This window comes from Adiantum capillus-veneris, chromosome 27, assembly GCF_014529385.1.
Source record: "Adiantum capillus-veneris isolate H3 chromosome 27, ASM1452938v2, whole genome shotgun sequence".
Taxonomy (NCBI): Eukaryota; Viridiplantae; Streptophyta; class Polypodiopsida; order Polypodiales; family Pteridaceae; genus Adiantum; species Adiantum capillus-veneris.
This window is the reverse complement of record NC_140957.1, coordinates 56231327-56254163: the sequence shown is the minus strand read 5'-3', so window position 1 is coordinate 56254163 and position 22837 is coordinate 56231327.

Genomic DNA, 22837 nt, shown 5'->3' with positions numbered 1-22837 from the left:
TCTTCTTCTTCACCTGCTTCGTCATCTTCAAGGTGCATGGGTAGGAGGAAACTGCCAGAAAAGATGTAGGACACTATCAACCAAAACCCAAGCTCTTATTACTGCTACAAAGGCAACTCTTCCACTCATTCCATACAGCAAAATTCAGTGTTATGTGTTCACTGAGCAAGATATGGCTCTACTCCAACTATGGGACTTGCATGTGGTTCTGCAAGCCACAAGGATTGAGTTTGACACAGCCATCACAAGGAAATTATTGGACTCTTTCAATGTTGAAGATGGCAGTGCTATGATTTATGGCCATAAGGTGTCTGTCACACCAAAAAGCATTGCTTTTGCATTCCCTATGCCAAACGGGCCCAACACGTCTGTGGGAACTGCAGAACAGATCAGTACAGCCCTGAAGGAGGATGATGCTGCTAAGAGGGAAAGGAAAGCCAGTGCACAAGGGATTCCCGTCGCAAGACTGGAAGCTCCCGCTGCCTATTGCTTTGTGGCTGAGGCTGTGAGTTTGAGGAATAATATGATATATGTGTCAGAGAAACTGTTTTCCATGCTTTTAGCAAAAATATTGGATTCCAAAGTTTCAATAAACCTTTGCCAAAAATTGTCGCACAATGATGTGCTTCAGCAAACTGCCAAGCTGAAATCTCAAAGTGTGTTCAAGGCTTTGTGTGTTTGGCAATTTCTGTACTGGGCAACTGCTCCAGACTCCCATGATCAGGTGAGAATGGCTTGGAGTCATAAGTCGTTTCCAGTATCCAAAAATATAGACTTGTCATCGGATGAAAAAGAGCCAGAAAATCAGTCAACTCCTATTGGACTGAAAAGGAAGGCTAAACAAGATGAACCTCGCAGTTCAAAGAAGCCAAAGACGACACTGACTAAGAGCAGTGCTCTCCTGAAGTAGCTGGAAAGTCAAGTCAAAAAAATTTCCTACTACAAGGACTCCAGTCAGTCAGACTGAGGAACAGATTGACCAGACCACTGGTGGGATCAATCAGTCAGCATACCAAATTTCAGTCACCACCAGTACTAGCCAAGATCAGACGGAAAAGGCTAGTCCTGAGAAATCAGTAGACCAGGTTGATAAGGGCAAAGGCCCAGCTTCTCCAAATCCATTGGGCCAAGTCTCCATCCCATACAATGAAGAAGCCCTGCAATTGACCAAGAAAGTCAGGTTACAATAGCTGCAAACTCATCCACTCAAGGACGTCTCTTATTGCAAAAATTTGATTATGCTGCATTACCTTATATGGCTCCTGTAAGATTCTATGAGCCAACTGATTCTGACCAACAAAAACAGTTAATGATGGTTGTTCAGTACTCATTCAGTCATCATGGAACACTATTGTTAATTGTATGGGACAAATGTTGGATGCTATAGGGTCAGAAGATGAAATAATTAAGGTCAAAGCTGAATTGAGGGAGGCTGAGGAGCAGATTGAAAAACTAGAGCAAGAAAGAGCATCCCAGAACTTGCACCACACTCTCCTTGAAACTCACTTAGATAGGACCATTCAACAGTTACAAAGTAAGCTAGCCAAGGTAGAGTTTGAGATGTAGACTACGCAGGAAGAAAAGGTTGAAGCACAACGAGCTGCTGATAGGTTTGAGACCTGGTTAAGAATGAAGCGAGTTGAGTTCAACTCTTTATTGATTTGTCACAATGCTATGAAGACCTCCTTAATAGAAAGATACATCTATAATAATTTGGCCAAGATCTTGAATCCGTCAGGCAATGTTATTTTTGATATATGGATAACTTGCAGTCTCTTATGGAGACAATGCAGAGTGATTTGCAGGATAAAGTTATTGAATATAACAGTGCTCTGACAAATCAATCTATCCTTGATTACATTGAACAACAGACTACCATTGATGAAGAAGAGGATAAGGAAGAAGAAGTAGAGAAGGAGGAGGATGAACTAGACGAAGGGCATAATGATGATGATGATGCCTCTCCTCCATGTCCACCTCCGGGACTTGGTATTGGTGGTACAGGGCGAGATGGAGGAAATCAGTCTCACAGGTAGACCAGCCAGATTAGCATGAAGGGCAGAGGTCGAGCAATCAAACCAGAAGAGCATCAACCCAGCAACATTGGGAATCACCGGCACACCAGTCACAACACAACAAGGATGTTAAAGGGAAAGAGAAAATTGTGACTGAGGAACTAGCAGGTGATGAGCAACATTCATTACATCTCATCACGCTGTTGGAGCCCCATTTGTCCAAATGTTGTAATGAGCCCATCTTGTAAAGCATATCAAATTCCCATTTTATGTCAAAGACGTCTTATCATTTTGATCCATTCGTCTGGGTTATGTAAAGATTAATCAGTTAGTTAGGACTCAGATTTGTTCACACTTTGTAATAATGAGTAAGAGAACCCCATGTACATTTTTGAGCTAAGGTGACTAAAGTATAAAAGTCACCTTAGAACCATTTTTGAATAACATTTGAATATTAATTTTGTGTCGTAGGAGCCTGAGAGAGGGAGAGAGAGAGTGATTGTGTCTTATCCTCTTTTCTACGCGCTTCTCCCTCACCGGATTTACGAGGTGACTACACCATCGCGGTAGTCTCTCCGAGAGCTACGCGCCCATGCCACGCATTCACACTTTTGAGTTGTTCGCGATCGATCCTTCCTCGAGCTTGTTTTGCTTGTAAGTAGCACAAACAGTGTCTGTTTTCAACAATCAGGTGCTTTATGGAATGAGAAAGAGATTAGCTACACATAGATACTCATAAACTTAAGTTTCACCCACTTTTGGATTATGACCTGTTAGTCTATCGCGACTGTATTCGAGATCACTAGGGTTCAAATCTGGTGAGATTAGACTTATAGGTAAGTATATCCTAGTGAGAGGATGGTGCCTAGTAAGTTTTATGCGATTCCGAGTTCATTGCAAGTGTAAATGGTGTTATGAGCGTTTAGGGATACAGTGGGTTGCATTCTACCAGAGTTAATGATTGATGCATCATAAAAGTGCGTATGTGTAGATTGGTCTCGGCCTGACAAGCTAACGAGATTGCCTACGTGCACCTACGGGTTAGTCGTGTCATCGGATGATAAGTATGTTGTCTGTGTCGTGCTCATGAGTATGAACAAGGGAGTAGTCAAGCCCTAAAACATTGGCGCCGCTGCCGGGGACACAAGACCTTAAGTAGGGAAATCTACGTCACTCGTGTGATGGTTAGCTTACTTTAGTTTTGACTAGAGAGAGCCTAAACTTTTAGAACAAGATCCAGGATTAAAGTATCCTGAGGTCTAGTGGATAGCTAGGAAGCCTGTGTCTTGCCAAGGGTCTGCGACTAGTTAGATTTAGTTAAGTAGGATAATGTGGAGTTATGGTTTTTGGTTTTGAGTGCTTGTTATACTTGTGAATAAATAGAGTAGAAAAACGCTGTAAAAACGCAAAAAAGAAGAAACAATAAGGCTGTTTGCTTGCCTTGAAAGCAAAACCCACCCCATATACCCTTGAAGGGGATGAAAAGAGTCGACATTGAAATTTATGATCCAACACTCGAGAAAACATAAAATTTGCGACCAAAACCAACAAAAAAGAAACAGGACATTGTCATAAGGAAACACTAAGTGAACCTAAAGAGGCATAGAAGAGACATAACCATTGGCCTAGGGTAAACTGACTGTGTCATGAGGTACAATTGATGTTCACAAGTTTAAGATGAAGTGTCATCAAATTTGCATCACTTCAAGTGCAATGGAGTTGTGAATTGTCAGAGAAAAGTGAAATTTGTGAAATGCTTGAGTTTAAGGTCAAAATAAGTCCAAACTTCATAAAACTTGGGGGATATACTTATATGGGCACAGGGAACAAGACTATGCAAAAACAGACAAAAAATTAAATCCCCATTGCTCTCTGCCTAGTCTATCGCAATAGACTGATGAAGGTGGTGATTGACTAGCAACAAGGAAAAAACCTTTATACCACATGTTTAACACATCAATACAAGGGTACTCACAAAAATTGAGTGAAATTGAACACCATCTTGACCACAAAACTTAAAAATTGATGTTTAGAGTCTGAATTCAGAGACAAGGGCAAGAAGTCTTTGACCAAATGTCCAAACAGTGCAAAAATTGGTTAATGCACTACACAAGGGGAGGCTGAACCAACTGTGGAGAAAACTTGAGAAAAATGCTAAAAATGGAGGAAATGCCAAGTCTATCGCGATAGACCAGGGAAACTGCTGCTGGGGAGCTTTTCTTTCAAATTTCCCCTACGGAGAGCTTTATCAGGGCCTATATAGCAGACACACCAAAATTCAAGGCATTTAGATCACTGAAGGTCAATCTGAGGTTCAGATAGAGAATCAAGCTCTAACTGAAATACTAAAATGGGACCAAAACCCAACCCAAGTGTCCAAACTTCATAGGACTTGAGGGATAGGCTATAGAGGGTAACTGGAACTCAAGGGTAAAGTCACAATTTTGAATTGACTTGTGCTGAGAAAATTGTCAGTCTATCGCGATAGACTAAGAAAGTAGTGATTCAGACACATTTTGCAATTTGTGACTATACTGCTAGGACATACTCTCTATATAGATCCCAGCCCTCATTTCATATTTGAAATTGGAACACCAGAAGACTGACTAAGTGGTTGCTGTATCTACTTAAAAGATTTTTTGGTAATTCGGGGAAAACCCTTGTGAACAGACTAACCATCCTTGTGTAGATCCCAGAAGGAGATCATCACAAAGCCACACAGGAAGAAGGAGTCCAGGTAAGCTTTAAGTTTTCAAACTAACTTTCATTCTTATGTATTTAAGGTCAGGAGCCTTTGTTAAGTCGGGAGCTAAAAGTGTCAAAAGTCAAGTAAGCACCACGTCCACCGAAGAGAGTGTAATTCAGATGAGACTAGACCCATTAGCACCAATCATTGAAGAGGGTAGTGATACTGACACTTTGTCGGAAAAGTCCTTCATCATGGGGAGTCAACAGCCAGGAGGTTTCAACGGTGAAGGACCAATGCCAAGGGGGAGCACCTCCCTACATCCTTTAAACGAAACCAAGTTCGCTATAATCTTCTTGGAAGGAACTAACTCGAAGGGAGCCTTAGTTTATTCTGACTATCGGGGACGCAAGTGTATTTGTATTGAAGAAGACCGGCTCAGAGACTAGAGATAATTCGAGTCTATGATGACGGAGACAGATTCCGAGACGAAAAGGGGAACCACTATCTGATACTGAGTAACCCTGAGGATTACAACAGATATGGGGATAATGTGGCAAAAGGGAAAATGGTTTCAGAAACCCAAGAACCACCTCCTAACATTGATCGACCTGGAGCGCTTTTAATGTATGATAAGAAAACAACCAGGGTCCCAACCTATAATGAGAATGTAGGGATTTACAAGCATTAAAGCGAGGGAATAGTCTCTTACTTTCAATGCAAGGAACCCTACCCAAACAAACTAAGCAAAAACAAGGTTCTTTACTTATTTTCTTATGAAACTGCTATGGGAAGGATATTGTTTTTTTTGACAGATACGGGTGAGAATACAAACATATTCTCCCAGAAGAGGTTGAAAAGACAACAGTTCCGGGAGCATCGACCTATGGCCCTGACGAAGTACCAAGAGCGACCTACACCCCTAGCAAGTCGAAAAATCCCTTTCAGAAGAGTATGACGCTACCTCACATTCTACCCGACAACCGACGTCCAACTACCAGGATCAACTAGCTACTCAACCATCATTGCAGGCATGGCTTCGACAGAGTGCTACATTAGAACAAGACCGAACCCGAGAGGGTTATCAAACCGCACGAGGGTTAAGGGATTTACAAGAACCACCACTCTATGCACAATATCAAGAAGAGAGTAAGCCAAAGACTCAGGGGTCAACTGAGCCTGGAAGAACATCCCGAGAACGAGTTCGGAGAGATGAACCATCTCTCGCGGAACTGTTAGAAATTATGGATTAGGAGCACCATTGGGAGAGGAACCTGGCCACTACAGAAGACCAGAGGAGGTTCATCGACTAGGACGGGGAGATCCCATGATGAGATTTGTAGACCATCGTAGAATTAGACCTTCTCAAGTGCAAATATGGGTAAACAAGAAATATACGGGAAGCAGGGATCCGAGAGATCATGTAGCAGCCTTTGTGCGTGTAATTAGAGCTGAAGAGGTGTTATACTTTCCTACCCAATTTGCAGGATTCGGTTTAACCTTAGAGGATGATGACAACACAGTCCAAACTTATGCTTATATTTATTCAAGGACTAAGGAATGCAGATCTTCAAAAGGACTTACATATGAAAAGGAGCACGACGTTGAATGATTTAACTAAGGAAGCTCTATACCTTGTGGACAATTGTGCGGTCTACAAAGAGGGTGAGTTCAAGGATCTTGATGATGATTCTTCCTCGCAACAAAGCGGAAGCAAGTCTGCTAAGACAACATTGAAAGGAGATGTAGCGGTAAGCCAAGAGCAGCTTGTAGAGGAAGTGCTTAAAAAGATTAACTTGTATTCCAAACCACAAGCTAAACAACCAAAATGGTGTGCGATTGAACAAAAATGGACAAACCATGGGACGGAGGAGTGTTATTATAACAAGGGATATGTGAGAGAACGACCATATGCTCCGCAAGCTCACAGGAGACATCCCCTCAAATCCCACCGATGCTAGATATCACACAAGCAACCTACCAGGACCTGTAGGTGTAGAAAGACCACAACTAGTGTTGGGACAACAACCACCCCTACCAGAATTACGACCAGTTGGCATAAGATACACACCCACAGTAACTGAGTCGGATGATAAGGCTTTGGTACCTATGCATGCATACTACGACGAGTCCAATGGATATGCAGCGAGATCTGTCTATTATCCACCGAAAGAACCCTCTACACTAGAACCATGGAGCATGATAGGAACTACAGGACCACCAACTGCTGCATAGGCAACGGGAGAAGGACGATATAGCCTGTATGAAAGAACACTGTTGTTCATAGCGAACGGAGGCATGAGCGGGCAAAGAATTGCACACCAACAAAGAGGAGCACCCCAACAGTCTAAAGGACCATGCTACAAGTGTGGTGGAGACCATTGGCTGATGGATTGCCCTCATGACGAAATCATTAGGGTCAACGTATATTGCACGGTGTGTGGAATTACTCACTTGATCCCTGATTGCCCTAAAAACCCGAGAAAAGAAGAAAAAACTACCTTGAATATGCTGGGAGCACTGCCTTCCAGTGGAGGGTCAGAAAACGAAACTCCGATTCCTGTTAAGGTCTTGACGAGAGCCCAAGCAAGGAAAAATGATAATCATCCCAAGAGAAACGATGAAAATCAAGAAGAAATCAAGACTGACAAGTCTAGCGTCAGTCGTGATAATCCTTGGAAAGAACGAAGAGCGAAAATGAAAGCTAGACGTGAGCGAAAACAAAAAGATGTAGAAGCTGAGCTAACGATAGCTCGAGAGCAACTTAAACAGCAAAGAGAGTTGGTATTGGTAGATAAGATCAATGAACCCTTAGATGCAATCTTGCAAGCATATGAAGCAAGATTGAAGAACAAACAGACTCTAGAGCAAAGGTGGATGACATATCCATATCCAGAGATAGAAAAACAGAGACTAGAGATGTGCAAACAGCTGATTGAAACTACACAAGCTTTACTGGAGCCTCCACCTATGGAAGCGGGAGATAGAGTAATCAAACCACCAAACAATGAAACACCTCACAAAACGTTAAAGATACCCGACAAGATAGAAAATGTTAAATCCTTTCCGGATGTAGAGGATGCAAGAGACATGTCTAATAGCACTGATGAATCACTGAAAGATTTTCCACCATATTCCCCTATTGTGGAAGAAAATTGGCCTGAAGAGCTATGGGAAACGGTGCAAAAAGCTCAAGAAAAATATGGGACAAAAATAGTCGAGTCGGCGCCTTTCTCGGAGTTGAACTTGAATAAGCCTCCATGGGATTTAGACATTAAATCATTTCAAGGGGATAATGGTTCAGTTGCATCCGAAGATAGCAGACCAGAATCACTCAGAACTTTGCCATCATATATGGGGGACTATGAGGCAAGGTCAGAAATTCGAATAGTACCTTCTCAAAGAATAGGCGGGTCAAATCAATTGGACACTAAAATCCTGACAGACTTGTTGACCACTCGGGTCAAGTGTACAATCACATTGGCAGAATTGTTAAAAATTAGGCCAAGAATGTGGACGGAAGTGGACAAATGTCTTGAAAAATTTGGCATAAGGAGACCTCTTAAGTTCTTCGAAACTGAACTTAATGACACAGACCCGAAGAAAGTCAACACTAGAGCAGTGCCACTCAACAAGGTAGGAGAGTATTGTGAAGGTGAAAACGGCAACACAACCCTACCAGTTGAGTATAACGGCATAGAGACTAAGGCAATACTTGATAGTGGAGATGGCATTGCCATTCCGACCAAAATGCTATGGGAAAAATGGGGAAAACCAGCAATACGAACAACTAGAATGAAATTGCAACTGCCGGATGGGCACATAGAAAGGCCTATAGGATTGCTTGAGGCAATTGTGGTATCTTCCTGTGGCATAGAGTACGAACATACCTTTGCCATAGTAGATTTCGGCAAGAAGAACAACTATGAAATTATCCTTGGTAGGCCGTTCATGAGGCAACTCAAAATGGTGCAGGACTGGGGGTATGATTATTTGTATCTAAGACATGCTGAAACTACTATACGCGTAAACATGAAAAATCATAGCTACCATGATGTCACGAGAACCCCTGTGGAAGAATTTGACTCAGCCACCATTAGTGGATCAGAAGTCATAGCGTGGCTTTGTAAGAAAAAGGAGATATGGATGTGTGGGGCATCTCAATGTAGTGAATTTGACCACAATGAAAGGACACTAAAGAGGGTCTTGGAAGATGATGCATATATACGAGAACCTTTTCCTGAAGAGAAGCTGGAACCCCTAGAATGGTCTCAAATTTTGGCTACATTGGATGTATGTGTCAATGAAGTCACTCCCACCAAATTTTGTGATGAGAATGGCTACGATATCATACCATACTACATGTTGAGCAAAATTGTGGAGGAGGACGAGAACGATGGAGATACTGAGAATATAAGGATTAATAAAACAGAAACGAAACTTGAGCTTAAGATAGTGGGCTATGTGGACATGCCCACTAAAGAAATCAAGCAGGAGGGAGAAGAATTTTATGATTCTTCTCATCAAAGTGAAAACAAGGATAACGCGGATAAAGAGAAGTCGGAAAATACGGAAGGAGACGACAATCAAGATCAATACAATGACGTCTTCTACAATTTCCCAAACCAAAGTGAGAGACGCCAAAAAAGATACAAGAGTAAACGACACCATATCAGTCCACCAACCAAGCTGAGATCCATGCCAGAGTTTAAGGGTAAGACACATTTCCTTATGAACATTCATGATGTTGATTGTGCTAAGGATAAAGTGTCAGGAAAATTCTTTTAAGGTTGTTGAAGACTTAGGATTTAAGTCCATACTGTTGAAACCTAAGAAAACCAACAAAGCAAAAAAAAGAGTTGCAACAGAAAAATTGAATGTCTGTGGTAGTCGAATTATGACGAAAATTGAACGGAAAACGAGATACAATGAGTTGAAACAAAAAATCAAAAATGTATGGACAACTGAAATGGAAAGTAGCGATGGAACGAACGCTAGTGATGGGAGTAAAAAGATAGATGTACCTCCTCACTATTGTAAGTACACCATTCAGGAAAGAAGATTGGTGGTTCAACAACCAATGAGGGAGCCTAAATCAAATGAGTCCTACCATGGGCTAGAGAACGCCAAGAAAATAGACTTAGCAGAGCCAGGAGAAAATCCTTGACCTGCTTACATTGCCACAGATCTAGGTCGAGAAGAAGAGGACTTACTGATCAAAACACTTAAGGAATTTCGAGATGTATTTGCATGGTCGTACAAAGATTTGAAGGGAGTGGATCCTAACATTTGTGAACATTCAATCCCTCTGAAGTCTGATGCAAAGCCAAGCAAACAACGTCCATACACGTATAATGAGACATTCGCCAAAAGGATAAAAGAGGATATAGACAAACTTATGGAGGCTGAGTTTATTTACGAGATAGAGCACACGGACTGGGTGTCCCCGATAGTGGTGGTACCCAAGAAAAACGGGAAATTACGAGTGTGTGTGAATCTCAAGAAGGTAAACGTAGCAACAATAAGGGACAACTACCCTCTTCCTATCACTGAACACGTCCTGGAATGAGTAGCAGGCAAGCAAGCCTATAGCTTTATGGACGGATTCTCTGGTTATAACCAATTGGGGGTCAAACTAGAAGATCAATACAAAACAGCGTTTGCAACAGAATGGGGCATATATGCGTTTAGGATAATGCCATTTGGCTTGACCAATGCTCCAGCCACATTTCAGATATTAATGACACGCGCTTTTAAAGAATACTTGCAAAAATTCTTGGACATTTACATGGACGACTTGTGTGTCTATTCTCTATTGAGAGAAGACCATATAGATCATCTTAGAAAGGTATTCAAAAAATGCAGAACGTATAGGATTTTCCTCAACCCAAAAAAATGTGTATTCATGGTACGACAAGGTAAAATCTTAGGCCACATAGTGTCGGCTAATGGAATTACCACTGATGAAGACAAGGTAAAGGTGATCATAGAATTTCCAAGACCAAACACTGTACGAGAGGTACAATCATTTATGGGACATTGTGGATACTACCGACGTTTTATCTACATGTACACTGTAATAACAAAACCCTTGTATAGTCTAATTACGCTCTTCATTTGGACCAATGAATGTGAGGAGTCATTCCAAAAACTAAAAGAAGCACTGGTATCTGCACCAATTCTAAAAGCACCAGATTGGTCAAAGATCTTCCATGTACATGTAGATGCTTTGACATTTGCAATAGGCTATATATTAGCACAACCAGATGAGGGTAAGACGGATTTTCCAATCAGTTATGCTAGTAGACAACTCAACAGTGCAGAAAAGAATTATACTACCACTGAAAGAGAAGGATTGGGTATGATATATGCGGTAATGAAATTTTGGCATTACTTACTCGCTAACAAATTCACATTCTTTGTGGATCATCAGGCACTCTTGTACTTAGTAAACAAACCTTGTAACACTGGACGAATTGTAAGATGGTTCATTGTGTTGCTGGAGTTTGATTTTACGGTAGTAGTTAAGAAAGGAAAAACTCATCAAAGAGCAGACCACCTTTCTCTATTACTACATGGCGAAAAAGCTACCGAGGTAGATGATGATCTCCGAGACGCATACCTGTTTAATATAGAGATGGTACTGAAATGTTCAAAGAAAATTATTCCGTTGCTGACATATGGAATGAATCTTGACGACAAACACATGGTGGAAGACGTTAGACAAGCATGAAATTACACAATGCTTGCGGGAAGAATGTACCATCATGGAAACGATGGGATTCTAAGGTTGTGTATAGGCCCAGAGGAGTACGAAGCGTATCTAAAGGAGGCCCATACACAAACAGGGGGATTCCATAGAGGAAATCAAATGATGTATGAACAATTATGAAAACTTGGAGTGTATTGGCCAGGAATGGCAGACGATGTAGCTAATTACATAAAAAAATGCGACTTTTGCACATCCAATACCACTGTGGATTATGCCACATTATACCAAGTGACAGTAGCACCCGTATGGATTCATGCTATTGTGGAATATTTGACTAATAAGGAGCTGCCAGGAGATTGGTCTAAAGCTAGACAAAAGTCTTTACAAATTGAGGCGAATAGGTATACCCTCATCAGTGACCAGTTGTATAAAAGAGGAACTGATGACCAGTTGAGGTTAGTTCTTCATGAAAATGACTACTTTCCATTGTTGGAAAAAGCTCATGCAGGCATAGCAGGAGGTCATTTTTCAGCAGAGAGAACCGTAAAAATCATTATGGTTGCAGGTATATGGTGGCCGACCATGATTCAAGATGCAACAGAATTCGTGAAAAGGTGTGATGAATGTTAACGCACTAAGGTACCAGTTAAAAGAGACGAAATGCCTTTAAGACCAATGATGAGTGCTCGAGCATTCGCTAAATGGGGATTGGACTTTGTTGGTCCTATCACTCCACCAGCGTATCGTTCACAAGCACAATATATCATAGTGGCCACGGATTACATGACCAAATGGGTGGAAGCAAAAGCCACAACGAAATCAGACGCTAGAACCACGACACAATTCTTATATGAATATGTGTTTACACATTATGGCCTTCCAATCGACCTGGTGAGTGATAGAGGCACACACTTTGTAAATGAAGTTATCCAGCATCTCTTAAATGAGTTTATGGTAATTCATCGCAAATCTGCACCCTATCATCCACAAGCCAATGGCCAAGCGGAAGCGACCAACAAAATATTGTGCACAGTTCTTACGAAACTAGTTAGTGAAACAAGAACAGATTGGGATCTGATGCTCTATTCGGCATTGTGGGCTTATCGAGTTGCATATTAAACAACACTCAATGCTACACCATTTAATATGGTATATGGGTTAAATGCAATATTGCCTATTGACTTTCTGATCCCCACACTAAGGGTAGCCACACAATTGGATTGGATGGGGCATGAACTTTCAGAACGGTTAGAGGACCTTGAAAAATTAGATGAGTTACGACTCAATGCTGTAGCGGCCATATATGCAAAAAAAAGACAACAGAAAGAGTTTTTTGACAAACATGTCAAGAACAAGGACTTTAAAACGGGCGACTGTGTCTTAGTATACACCCTTAAATAGCATGCCAAAAAGCTAAAGAAAAGGGGAATGGGGCCTTATTTGATCCAAGAAATATCGTCCAGCGGAGAAGTAAAACTGTCGACACTAGATGGAAAAGAAATGCCAAACTGGATTAGTGGGTGTCGTTTAAAAAAATTTCATCTACCTTTAACACCGGAAATGTTGTTTCAACTGCATTATGGAAAAACCTATAGACAGGAACAACAAAGAATTCAGGACCAAGCACAACAAGAAGCAAAGGAACGGATTGCTAAACGAAAGCAGTTTCTTAGGACAATAAACATGGTCACCCGAATGATGACTGACGAATATCCTCTTTCAACGTCCCAAACAATCGAAGCGGATATACAAAGCGACGAATTAGAAAAGACCATGACAGACCTTAGAGCTCAGGACGATAGCATCATTGACGACTTGGAAGATACGTGGTGTAGTCCTTACATAAAAGCTTTTGCAGGCACAAAACAAGTTGAAATCTATGCATTGCTTGACACTGGAGCAAAAATGAGTGTCATCAGCTTTGAGCTCTTTTAGAAACTTGGACCAATGAGGAAGATCCCAGAGATACACCGGTTGAAAGTAGCATCGGGTGATGAGGTGACCACGTTGTGGTCTATTATAATACCAATCACAGTGCAAGCACACCCGTACACTACAAAATTCCATGTACTGCCACCAAGTAGATCAGCAACGCCGTGTATCTTAGCAGTGTCATGGATGAAAGCTAACAGGGTATTCATTGATTTGGATACTAATGAAGCACTGTTCAGAAATGAAAACTTTTCAGAACCCTTCTTATCATATAACCAATACATGTCAAAGAGGAAAAAAAAGTCAATACAACCGCAAAGATCTTCCCAACAACAAACAGAGTTTACAAGTCCAGCAAAGTCTTATAAAAAATCACAAACCATGCAGGGAACCAAGCAAGGTTGGGTACGGCGTACAGAGCTGACCGAGGCGCAATTACATCAAAAGAGGAAATACAAAGTTTGGATAAAACACGACAGCCTAATTCCTATAAAAAAGGGGTCAGAAGAAAAGACAAAACACCGAAAGCCAGAAAAACTTGAAAGAACCATAGTCAATCTGTCGAATACGCAATGGACCATATTGGTATGGCGGCCAAAATTGCCAATTCAAAACGGGCCAACAACACAAGAAGGGAGGCCAAAGAGGACAATCGAGCAGTTATCTACAACTGTCAAGGTCAAGCCACATCATGCAAACACCACGAGGAAACAAACAGAATCAACCAAAAAAACTACAAGGATCTTTAAGACCCAAGTCATCAAAGCAGAAAGAAAGAATGTTCCACCAGAAAATGCAACAAAATATACGACAATATCGACTTCAAAGGATCCACATACACCAATTCTAAACCAGTGGAAAACAATCAAACAAAGGGCGGAAGATTTACAACTTCTCTTTGCAAAGAAAATCTTCCAGCCAGCTCAAGCTACCACAGGAAGCCTCAATGACAAATGCCAATAAGCGAATCGCTTATACCTTCCTCTTACACTGCATAAATTCTTTCTACATGCATTGACTACACATGCATATAGGGCTATAGTACAAGGCCTGCATTAGCACGAGTTCACACCCATGCATAGCACATACCCTTGACAATACCCTGTCGTTCGGGAGGACTCCAACTAGGAGGGGGGGAGGCATTCCAAATGCGGACTCATGTCATATATTAGAGGGCAATGTTTGTGAGCAATTTTTCAACCATTTTTGCGTTTTATCGTGTGATTTTGGGAAAAAAGAATATGCCCTCATAATTAATCAGAATTGGGGACCAAATCATCACATGAGCCCCTAGGGATGTGTATAGACTATAAAGAGAGTCAAATCTGGCCAAAAAATATCTAAAAACAGCAAAAAATAGGCCAAGATTGACGATAATGAGCGAGAATGTACATAGATGAGAGAAAAGTGAGCTACAAAGTGTTTTGATTTTCATTGGTATTTTTATAGGTTAGAATTGCTATTTTTGGGTTATTTTGGGATTTATTTGCTTTGTTTTAGCCATTTTCTAGCAAAAATTATAGAAAAAAATCCGTAGTCCAGATGGAAACACAAAAGAAGAGACGCCTGATCGGAGCAAGGTAAAGAAGACACAGAAAAAGTAGAGACTGCAAAGGTGACAGGGCAAAATGACCACCGTCATGAAGGGACCTCCAACAGTAGAAATCTACAAAATTGGTAAAACTGGAGCAACCAAAGTCCAAATCAGGAAATTAGCGAGCCTAAATCGCATCTCGTAAAAAGTTATGGCCACAGGTAAAAGATGGGAAAATTTGGTGTCGGAGTCTCGATCACATATAGAGAGGCTAGGCTAGAAATCTCTCATTTGAGTCATTCTCCATAGTGAGAGAGAGAGCTCTCTATAGCAGTTGAGACTTCCAGAAGCTCATCCATCACGCACGGTCACCAGATCGACATCAGATATGAGAGGTACGCTCGTCAACACTGACTCTAAGTGTTGTTTACTTCAGTTAGTCGCAAAACCTCACCGGCATCACAATCACAACCTGTGCACACATACACAAGACCGGTTGTTAGGGAGACCTAGAGGCCACCAAATGGAACCAAAATTGAAAGGCACAATGCCTATAGCTTAGGGATGGAGCCTATGACCTCGAAAAGCGCGAAGGAAGCCGCTCAGAAAACCCTAATTTCACAGGACCTACAAAAGGGCAACTGAACCAAGGTGATCGGAAATGAGCCAAAACTCAAATACAGCAAGACAATAACCTCGACAAACCAACTGAAGGGTTAGATCATGAATAAGTTCGTCAAAACGGAGCCTAAACTCCCTATCTGACGAAAACCGCACAAAGCGTAACGATACTCTAACGGGCCGACCAAGTGACAAAATGACGCCAAACTTAACAAGGTACATCCAAAAGAGGTCAACTACGAGATGGAATGTGTCCACTCAGGAAAAAAAAACTCTTCCACTAGGGCAAATGCCGACAACAGGCCAGAAAGATGTCCAAATGGTTGTTCTTGGTGTTGTAAACACCAAAACAACAACCGACTGCTTGGATCAAAGGTCAAAAGGAAATAAAAGACAGCCTGAGTTATACAATGACCAAAAGGAACGGCGACCATCACCCAAGTGGTCTACTGCGACTCCAAGAACAACTAAGTCCTGCAAACAGGGAGTACACTCTTCTAAATTGATTAAAACTTGATGTGTGTGTCTAGGAGGGCCTATTAACACCATTGTGGTCAACTAACATCAAAAGAAAAACTAGTCTATCGCGATAGATTTGAATTTACAATTAGACAAGTGAAATTTTGACTTTGGCTTCATGAGGGGTGCTAACAAAGAATATTAACCACCATTATCAAATCAAAGTGCAAGAGGGATCTCATTTGGCCAAATAACTTAGTCTATCGCGATAGACTTGCTACACCAATAATTGGGGGAAAGACTTTTCAAAATTTTCACAAAATAGACTTGGGGAAGCACATGAAGGCAGTACACCAAATTTGGTGACAGGATGGACTCATATGGCAAGCTGAGAAAGACATGATGACAACTCAGAGTCAGAACAGGACATCTCAAGGGCAGACATGTAAAATTCACATGTGAGGGGTCAAGAAACCTTACATCAACTAGGAGAAGGCAGACAGATGATCACAGAGCCAAAAAATGACAAATTGACACTAAGTACCAGTCTATCGCGATAGACTAAGCAGAGGGATACTAGGCCATCTTATCAAAAATTGGAATTAACAGTTGGCTTCAACATGATGCAAGAGAGCTACCCACTAAGTTTGAGCCCAAAACAACACAAAATGAAGGAGATAGACCAACATCTCCTTGGAAGGAATCTGGAAAAATGGGAGTTGATCCAAAAAGGGGTCACTTGACATTCATTTGAGGTGAAAATGGGATCAGATCATGTGCAAGGTATGAGAAACCAATTGGTGGAGGCACAACTGCAAAATAGGACCCTTGTCAAAAAAAAGGCAAGTCTATCGCGATAGACAGAGAAAAAGTTGCAAATGAACAGATTTTCAGTTTGGGCTTATAGAGTGACCTTACATGCCCTGTGAACATACACCACACAAAATTTCAAGGCATTTGGACTTGTTCTCCTTCACCAACAACATTAATTTGAAGCCGCCAGAGTCGCACAATGGAAGAGCTTATCTATCTGCTAACATATTACCTTAACTAATCTTGGGACTAAGAAGGCTCATCTAGATGCATGATTAAGGTGTAATCAATTTAGAAGAGTAGTACTATGTTTGTGCATTGACTGTTAATTGTGAATAAAGGATCCATGGATGCTTCTCCGGGAAAAAGAAAAGGCAAGAACCTGGCAATGGAAGGTGCAGTACCCTATGCAATTCTACCCAATTCCCTAAAGCCAGCAGCCACCTGGATACCTGCAGATGTGCAACAGGCAGCAGCCTTTCAGATCTATCAAGGTTCATATGTGGATGACAAAAGAAATTTAGTGGATACAGTGATGATCCCCAAGGAGGCAGAAAATTACTTGAAAAGATCACCGCAAAGGTCATGGCTCAAAAAAGTTGACTTGTGGAACTTTGTATCGCTACCACTAGTAGGGATAGATTTCAAGAGGGTACAACACCTAATTGAGACTATCCAAGAAGATGGAACTTGCAGAGTGGCAGGCATGGATAATGAAGTGATGGAGATCCAGATCACCAAAGAGATCATCAAAGAGGCATTGAAATTGTCCGATCAAGGAGCCAACATGAAAGAAAGAAGAAAAAACCTCAAAGTCTACTTGCAAAAGTCCAAACTACCTTCTTTCGAACTCATAGCAAACCCGAAAGTAAGAGAACTGACACAGATCTACAGCAAAAGAACGCCAAGATACACTACACCACACGGGAGCATCTCAACCACACTGACATGGGCTATGGGAATGACCCATGAGTTCTATATAGATCACGCGTCATATCTGTTTGAAGAAATGACAAAGCTAAGGCAGGACAAACCAAATTACATTGCAGGAGGAGAAGTCCTAACCAGAGTAATATACCAGGCCATAGGCGCGGCAGATCAGTTGCCACCTGCCCCTCATCAGAACGACTGGTTGGTATTAAGAGAGAATATCGAAGACAGATCACAAAGGAAAGTACCGGCCTCTATTAACACCATTGGAGGACGTAGGCTGGAAAGAGTAACAAGAAGTACACAAGAAAAGATGGAAGAAGAAAGAAGAACTGAAGAGGAAGATGCCCGACTAAAGAAGCGGAAAGTGGATATGGAAAACAACACCAGATTGTAGAAGATAGCAAAAATGGAAAGGATGCTAGAAGGATTTTCTCTAGAGAGATCTCTATGAGGTGATGTAGGCGCCACGTGGAAACCTTCTAGTAGCACTTACACACTGAGAACGAAGAATAAAAACAACCCAGCTTTTGAGTTGGACTAGTTCGAGAGGTACATCCAAGAAAGAAATGCTAGGGACGAGCCAGAATTGCTACTAGAAGAGGAAGATCTCCAAACTTTGAGAGATCAGTTGAGGCCAACTTCACGAGATCAGGAAACACCACCGCCATCTCCAAGGCCATACACAAGTGAGACGCAATCTACTCCATCTGCTGACTCTACTTGGCATTGAGAAAGCTCACATGGTGATGAGAGAATTCATACACCACCTAGTGAAGAAGAAGAAGAAGAAGAAAGAACAGATGGTCACCCAAACACTGGAACCATATCACAAAGTGATAAAGTCAAGCAAAAGGTAGTGGAACAGACAAAAGATAAAGCTTCCTCCTCTCAAGAAATTGAGCTGGAAGCTACTATAGATGAAGATTTGCAGTCAATGGAGACAATACTAAACCGAACAAGACTGCACAGTCAATGGTTAGCTGATCAAAACCGGTCCAACAAAATGAGGTTACAAAAAACCCATGGAGGAGTTCAAAGACTGCAGGAGCAAAGGGAGGACACTCTAAAGCTGATCAGCATCAGAGATGCTCAGATCTTGGGGCTCAAAAGCACAGTAAATCTCCTCAAGCAAAATTTACAGGAGTCTGAAGACTTCAATGCCATTTGTGAAGATACAATCAACGTATTCCTTGAAGATGTCAATGACAGAGATGAACACATCCATAAGTTGGAAAAAGAAAAGCAAGATGCAATGGAGACAGTCAAAAGTTTGCAAGTCGTCATCGATGACTTACAAATTGAAGTTAAAGATTTGAGAGCAGTAACAGATATACAAGCAAGGGAAATTGAACGAGCTAAGAAGCAAAAAACGTCGCTACCAAAAACACAGGTAGTCCACCCAGAAGAAGAAGTGGTTGCACTAAGGAGGGAGCTGGAGTTGGAAAGAAAACAGCGCTTAATGATAGCCGAAAGTGCGCTTAGAGCAGAGGATTACCTACAAAGGCAAATTTCAGACTTACAAAGTGAACAGCAACAAGGACCAGCTCCTGACAGTGAAATGGAAAGGATTGTTTCCAAATCACTCAGGGAATAAAATGAAAACTTGCACATCAGGTTAAAAAGTTAGAGGAGTCTGCCGCTAAAAAAGAAATGGAATTTCAAGCTCTACAAATCAATAGTAGAACAATGGTTGCGCAAATCGCAAGTCTACAAACTGCATGGCAACACCAAGGACAGTTACGAGTGCACCTGGAGCAAGCAACAACGAATTTGGCTGGACTCGCCGAACTATATGGGGGTCAAGATGAGTACGAGGGAGAATCAGATAAACAGGAAGCCCCAGATACACAAACTGATCAAACTGGCTCCAAAAACCAAGAAATAGAAGAAGATTTAGTCATGAGATTGGAAGAGCAGAGGCTCGCCGAGCAGATGGAAAAACAATCAGAGATGATATGGTACAAGGCATTGCAACTAGAAAAGGAGATGCTACAAGGGCTCTCCAGATCAGGCAAAACAGCAACAGAGCTACGGAAGGAATGGAATGCCCCTATGTTACCATATGCTCTGTTGAAATACGAAACTCTAACACATCAACGGCAGCTCGAAAAAGAAACACAAGTGCCAGCGTTTGAAGGAGAAGTAGGCAGCCAGCCAAAGTGGAGGCGTCAATGGCTCTTGGATCATCCTAATAACCTGATCCACTTAGTGAACGCACCGCCTGAGCTGAGGAATGACAAAACTTTTTGCCCAACTCCCCGAACATACACCCATAGCCAACATAAAGCACTACAGAGCAGAAATCCGACATGGCTAAATTATCCAGTTGGAGGGGGGAATGTTGGAGCCCCATTTGTCCAATTGTTGTAATGAGCCCATCTTGTAAAGCATATCAAATTCCCATTTTATGTCAAAGACGTCTTATCATTTTGATCCATTTGTCTCGGTTATGTAAAGATTAATCAGTTAGTCAGAACTCAGATTTGTTCACACTTTGTAATAATGAGTAAGAGAACCCCATGTACATTTTTGAGCTAAGGTGACTAAAGTATAAAAGTCACCTTAGAACCATTTTTGAATAACATTTGAATATTAATTCTGTGTCGTAGGAGCCAGAGAGAGGGAGAGATAGAGTGAGCGTGTCTTATCCTCTTCGCTACGCGCTTCTCCCTCACCGAATTTATGACGTGACTACACCATCGCGGTAGTCTCTCCGAGAGCTACGCGCCCATGCCACGCATTCACACTTTCGAGCTGTTCGCGATCGATCCTTCCTCGAGCTTGTTTTGCTTGTAAGTAGCACAAACAGTGTCTGTTTTCAACAATCAAGTGCTTTATGGAATGAGAAAGAGATTAGCTACACATAGATACTCATAAACTTAAGTTTCGTCCACTTTTGGATTATGACCTGTTAGTCTATCGCGACTGTATTCGAGATAACTAGGGTTCAAATCTGGTGAGATTAGACTTATAGGTAAGTATATCCTAGTGAGAGGATGGTGCCTAGTAAGTTTGATGCAATTCAGAGTTCATTGGAAGTGTAAATGGTGTTATGAGCGTTTAGGGATAGAGTGGTGATAGCGGGAAAAAGAGCAGTGCAATCGGGTGGCCTCTGTACTCGTGCACACTCCACAAACCATGCCTCATGCAAACAAGCAAAGAAAAAAACAAAGGGGGCACCACCCTAAATTAAGAGGTTTAGGGACCTCACACATAGTGCACATAGGCAAGTGAGACTTCTGGCATTATGATGGCATCAAAACATATGGCAAAACACATAGACACGAAGCTTAGGGACCTTATGTAGCATATATATACACAAGACATCAGCTTAACAATACAACGGCATCTGATCATACATAACAAGGATATAGAGAAGCAAGCCAAGGATGGCATAATCCCTTGTCAAAAACAATCAACCCAGCAAGTAGGTATGATCCTACTAGCAACACATCAATACCTTAGAGAATGATGGCGAGGATGGTGGCCATGGAGCATGAGAGAAGACTCCTTATTTAGGTTTTAGGGCTAGTAATGTAGCATACTAGAGGGAGAGAGAGAGAGAGGGAGAGAGAGTAGAGCTCCATCCATAGCTCCTCGTTGTGAGCAATGTCGTCATAGCTTCATTGCTTGGTGAAGTGAGTGAAGTGTTGGTTTTGAGTGAGAGAAGGCCTCCTTATATAGGTTTCTGAGAGGGTTTAGGATTAGGGATAAACATGCTTAAATCCGCTGATTGGGGTTACTTTTTGCTTGGGGTGGTCAACAGATTGAGGTCACCTGATATGTCACCATCAAGATATTCTCTAGAGTGATGTGAGAGGGGAGGGTAAATGCTGATTTTTCTGATTGTGACACATGGGGATAAGGCCTTGACCAGCATTTAAGAGCAGGTAAGGTGGCTGTTGAAACTGGAGGTTCTGCACATGTCAGGGGGGGACCTGCTGGGTCCTCCTGAATATCAAATTCTCAAAAAATCCTCAACCATGGCTTCTTTTGACATGTGTTCTTTGAAAAAATCAGCATTTCTCTTTTCAACTCAAAAGTCTTTATCCCTGTTGACTCACCTTTACCACAAGATTTTCTCCTTTTCTCCTCCTGTAACTGCATTGTTGATGCCCAATCACTACTTCTAGTAACAGTGAACTGTTACCTACCAAATACTTATGGTGCAGTGAAAAATATTTACCATGGGTAAAAAAAGTTACTGTAGGTAAAAAGTGATTTGTTTTTACCATGTAGGTGAAAAATATTTACCGTAGGTAAAAAATATTTACTGTCGGTAAAAAAGTGAAAACGGAGTATGCTGTGCTGTGAGTCCACACAAACATCCTCATGTAAATTTCACTAGAAATTCACACCTAGAATGGGCTATTCTGTAAGATATAGGTTGTAGGCATGCATAAGAGCTCGTTCCCATGTATCTTCTGTCCATGGCACTTTTTACTCTTTGGTGCTTGTGAAGTAGATTTTTCTTCTCTTTCGAGATCCCTTGGACTAGAGTATCCTCATCTCCCCAACAACTAACTGTGCCTTTATTGCATCTTCAGAAGGGGTCCTAAAAACCATGCATCAAGTGGGTTGCATTCTACCAGAGTTAATGATTGATGCATCATAAAAGTGCGTATGTGTAGATTGGTCTCAGCCTGACAAGCTAACGAGATTGCCTACGTGCACCTACGGGTTAGTCGTGTCATCGGATGATAAGTATGTTGTCTGTGTCGTGCTCGTGAGTATGAACAGGAGAGTAGTCAAGCCCTAAACCACACGCTGAACAAGAGATTGAGACAGTAGAAGGCTCCTATAACTAGGCGGTATCTGGAGGATGATGATCTTATATCTGATCAGGACCGCTTTCAGCGACTGTATGTCAGAGCCAGGGAAATGGTTGAGCATTGGAAATCACTTGCTTTTCATGATCAAGAGACCTCCCAATCACCTGTGCATCCCAGCACAATACAGTAGTTGGAAAGGGTGTATGAATGGATCCTAACTGCTAAAGAGAGAGTAACCAATCCACATTGGCAAAGACAGTCTACTGCAGATTGTCACTCTCTAGCTATGGAATTAGAGCTTCTGTTGGGTAACAAGCCAGCATATAGATGCATGAAGGATGTCAAGAATCAATTGAAAGA